We start from the raw sequence: 4,415 nt of genomic DNA on the forward strand, positions 1-4,415 counted from the left end.
TTTTTTCTTTTTGCTTATGTGGTGCTGAGGAATCGAACCCAGGGCCTCATGCATGCAAGGCAAGCGCTCTACCACTGAGCCACCTTCCCAGCTCCATATTTATGTACTTCTATATGTATTAATTTATTCATGCAGGGGATGGAGCCCCATGTCTTGCATGGTAGGAAAATGAGCTATTACTGAGCTACATTTCCAACTGTTATTCAAATACTTAATATTTTAGTATTTTAATTCAGCTATTGGTTAACCTTGATCCTCTTGTTCTTAGCCTCCCAGATAGTTAGGATGATTATATGTGTGAGCCACCAGTACTGGGTCTTATTTTTTCCTTTCCATATCCTGCCCTCCTTTTTTTTTCCTTCCCTTTCCTGCTCTAACATTCTATTTTCTTTTCTTTTCCTTTCTTTTTCTATTTTTTACAAGATTAAAGTGTGTTTAAGTGAGGTAAACCAGTCTGTGAGAAACCAACAGCACATGTTTTCTATCATATGTAGAAGCTAGATATAAAATACAGAGGACTGTAGGCATTCACATACAGTAAGACCAGAGGAGGATACACAAAGGCCCAATGCTTCTGTGCCTCTGATTATATAAAATAATATTTATTGAAATGAATTTCAGGAAATGGAAACAAGAAGGTTTTTTTTTGTTGTTATTTTGTTTTGTCTTCTTGATGGGGGCACAGAAATGGACAAATGATGAACAAATGCAGTAGTGATACTGGACACTATGTTGAAAATAATCTATAAAACTTCCTGGTGGGGATGGAAGGGAAAAGAAATGGAAGAGAGCCAAGGAAGGGGTGACATTGTCCAAAAAGAAATGTACTTATTACCTGACTTATGAAATGGTAGCCCCTCTGTGCATCACCTTTATAATAACAAACTATATATATTTTTAAAAGCTTGTTATGAAATTAGCTGGTATAACAAAAAAAATTAACAGATGGGGCTGGGAAGGTGGCTCAGTGGTAGAGCGCTTGCCTTGCATGCCTGAGGCCCTGAGTTCGATTCCTCAGCATCACATAAGCAAAAAGAAAAAAGCTGGAAGTGGCACTGTGGTTCAGGTGGTAGAGCACTAGCCTTGAGCTGAAGAGCTGAGGGACAGCACCCAGGCCCAGAGTTCAGGCCCCATGACCAGACCCCTCCCCCCAAAAAAAATTAACAGGTATACATATGCATTCAAAAACTTGGAATGTAATATATACCAAAATATCAACACTGTGAAGACTGAGGCCTCTGGGCGGGGATGAAACATGCTCCCGGTGGAGGCAGGGGAGCTTCACGGAGCCATGGCCAGTACAGTGGTAGCAGTTGGGCTGACCATTGCTGCTGCAGGATTTGCAGGCCATTACGTTTTACAAGCCATGAAGCATATGGAGCCTCAAGTAAAACAAGTTTTTCAAAGCCTACCAAAATCTGCCTTCAGCAGTGGCTATTAAAAAAGGTGGATTTAAACCCAAAATGACAAAACAGGAAGCAGCATTAATACTAAGTGTAAGCCCTACTGCCAATAAAGGAAAGATAAGAGGTGCTCATCGACAAATTATGCTCTTAAATCACCCAGACAAAGGAGGATCGCCTTACATAGCAGCCAAAATCAATGAAGCTAAAGATTTACTAGAAGGTCAAGCTAAAAAATGAAGTAAATGTATAATGAATTTTAAGCTCATATAAATTTATGAGTACTAACTTTTTATAATAAAATGCCTCAAATAAAGTATTTAAAAATGATTCCGCACAAACAAAAAATACTTTTAAGGAGATTAGATTTCTGAAATACAGATAATAATACTAAACTTTTTTATAGCCCTTTGTAGTTGGACCAATTTTACATTTTTGAAGAACATATCTACAGAAGATGTATTCATTATGAGATAAATGTTGTCAATTACTCTTTATAGAAGATCTACTAGACTCTCTGCTCAGAAGAATTTGGAGCAGAAGGAAAAATGCCAGATTCAAATGAAAGCAAAGAGATGTTCAACACCTGTCATCATCAGTGAAATTCCACCTTCCAAGAAAATGAAAGTGTATGTGGCCACAACTTCTTACTGTAAAGGCAGGCATCTTGTGCTTTATAGACCTATCCTGGACTTATACCTTTGAGTGAACATAGGAAAATTACAAATGAGTACATCTGCTGTATGGGGCAGAATTCATATTAAAATGAGTTTTTCCCCAGAAGCCCTTAAATTATGTCTTAGTTGTCTAGCGTGATACTTGGGCCTCCTATTCGGAAGAGAGTTTAGTGACCTAGGTAAATTATATTGTTGAACTAGGTAAAATATCTTGGGTTTGTGCTGTTATACTCCAAATTGAGGTTTTAGTAAATAGAAAGGGATGGAATAGTTATTAGCATCTAGTTAACTATCTGCTTGTAATTTGATGATGAACAACTAGAATCCCTCTGTACTTCCTGAATCACCACTGCATAGCTCCCAGTCGGACCCCTGTGGGCTTTCTCACAGTTTACTTAGTAGAGGCATTGTTGTGTATGATCTGATACTCATCTTGGGAGTATATTATAGTAGAAGCATGCTTGTTATCCTAAAAATGAGGCTATTTAAGCTTTATGTAGTCCATTTGGGGAGGAGGGTGGTGTATGATATGCTTTAAGGAATTTGTGTATTTTTTTGTTTTGTTTTGTTTTGAACTCAAGGTCTCACAATGAAAAGAAGCCAAAGGAAAATGAAGACCGTGCTCAAGGTACTTCCAAAAAGAATGGATCTTCCCCAGAGAAAGCCAAGGGCAAACATTCTTTGACTTGTGTGCCACCTCTAAGGTAAAGGACTAGAATACAAACCAGTATATTTGTATTATAATGCACCTAGAGTTTGGGAAAATGTCCTGGGCAATTTAATCACAGAAAATGCTGGAAGTGGAGCTGTGGATCAAAGTGGTATAGTGCTAATTTTGAGCAAGAGGGCTCAAGGGATAGTGCCTAGACCCAGAGTTCAAGCCCCATGACTGACAAAAAAAAGCCTGAAGCGGAGCTGCGGCTCAAGTTGTAAAGTGGTAACCTTGAGCAAAGAAAGCTCAGAGACAGTGGCTAGGCCCTGAGTTCAAGCTCCAAGACTGGTAGAAGATGAAAAATCTAATCTCGTATGTGTACTAGATAATATTTTTTTTGGGTCGGGTTGTGGGGCCTGAACTCTGGGCCTGGGCACTGTCCCTCAGCTCTTCAGCTCAAGGCTAGCGCTCTACCACTTGAGTTACAGCACCACTTCTGGCTTTTTTCTTTTTGCTTATGTGGTGCTGAGGAATCTAGCCCAGGGCCTCATGCATGCAAGGCAAGCACTCTACCACTGAGCCACCTTCCCAGCCCTGTATTTTTTTTTTAAATGTCGGTGGTGGGGCTTAAATTCTTGGTCTGGGCACTGTCCCTTAGTTTCTTCAGCTCAAGGCTAGCACTCTACCTCTTGAGCCACAGCACCTTTTCCAGTTTTCTGAGTGTTTTATTGGAGATAAGAGTCTCTTAGACTTTCCTGCCTGCAATCCTCAGATCTTAGCCTCCTGAATAGGTAGGATTACAGGCGTGAGCCACCTGTGCCCAGGAATTATTTTTTGCTTTTGATTATTATTTTATCATAGATTAAAAACAGTCAAGGGACTGGGAATGTGGCTTAGTGGTAGAGTGCTTGCCTAGCATGCATGAAGCTCTGGCTTTGATTTCTCAGTATCTCATGAACAGAAGTGGTGCTGTGGCTCAAGTGGTAGAGTGCTCGCCTTGAGCACAGAGAGGCTCAAGGACAGTGCCCAGGCCCTGAGTTCAAGCCCCAGGATCAACAACAACAACAACAAAAACAAAAAACAAAAACAAAACGATCTGTAGTTCTTGCCTATAATAACCTTTAAATTATTCTGAATTATTCAGCCTCTCTCTCCTCTTTTGCTCTTCAGGCAGAAGGTTCTAAAAAGTACTGAGGAGCAAGAGTTAGAGAAATCATTGAAAATGCAGCAGGAAGTGATGGAGATGCGGAAAAAAAATGAAGAATTTAAGAAGCTTGCTCTTGAAGGAGCAGGTCAGTTTGGCTGTGGTTGAATCTAATTTATGAGAAGTGCTTCTTAAAACCTTGGTAGTGAGTTTAGGAGTCCGTAAGGCCTAAAAAAAGGCCTTCTCAGTTAGAAGGCCATATAAAAAGGTTAGTTTATTTAAAAGACTGAATGAAGTTTCCATTTATACTCCAATGATTATTGGTAAAACAGTATCCATCACTACCTCTTAAGAGTCATTCTTTCTCTTCATATTAGAAAAAGAGGAATTAGTATTGAGGCAGAAGATAAAGTAATAGGACAGGTCAGGCTTTTTAAAAATTATTTTTGGCCGGGCGCTGGTGGCTCACGCCTGTAATCCTAGCTACTCAGGAGGCTGAGATCTGAGGATCACGGTTCAAAGCCATCCCGGGCAGGAGA

The 4,415-nt window shown here is 40.0% G+C and overlaps 1 protein-coding gene, 1 long non-coding RNA gene and 1 pseudogene across 2 annotated transcripts in view; all 3 read left to right on the forward strand.

The window, feature by feature from the left end:
- Positions 1 to 4,415, forward strand: part of Tpx2 (TPX2, microtubule-associated) — a 73,557-nt gene that overhangs the window by 41,635 nt on the left and 27,507 nt on the right. The gene's annotated exons all lie outside the window — the stretch shown is intronic.
- LOC105981787 lies at positions 1,259 to 1,741 on the forward strand (annotated as a pseudogene).
- Positions 1,906 to 4,022, forward strand: LOC105981788. Its single transcript, XR_001174848.1, has 3 exons — positions 1,906 to 2,032; positions 2,662 to 2,784; positions 3,903 to 4,022. It is a non-coding gene; the product is annotated as an uncharacterized LOC105981788 (long non-coding RNA).

This window comes from Dipodomys ordii, unplaced genomic scaffold, assembly GCF_000151885.1.
Source record: "Dipodomys ordii isolate 6190 unplaced genomic scaffold, Dord_2.0 Scaffold13, whole genome shotgun sequence".
Classification (NCBI taxonomy): domain Eukaryota; kingdom Metazoa; phylum Chordata; class Mammalia; order Rodentia; family Heteromyidae; genus Dipodomys; species Dipodomys ordii.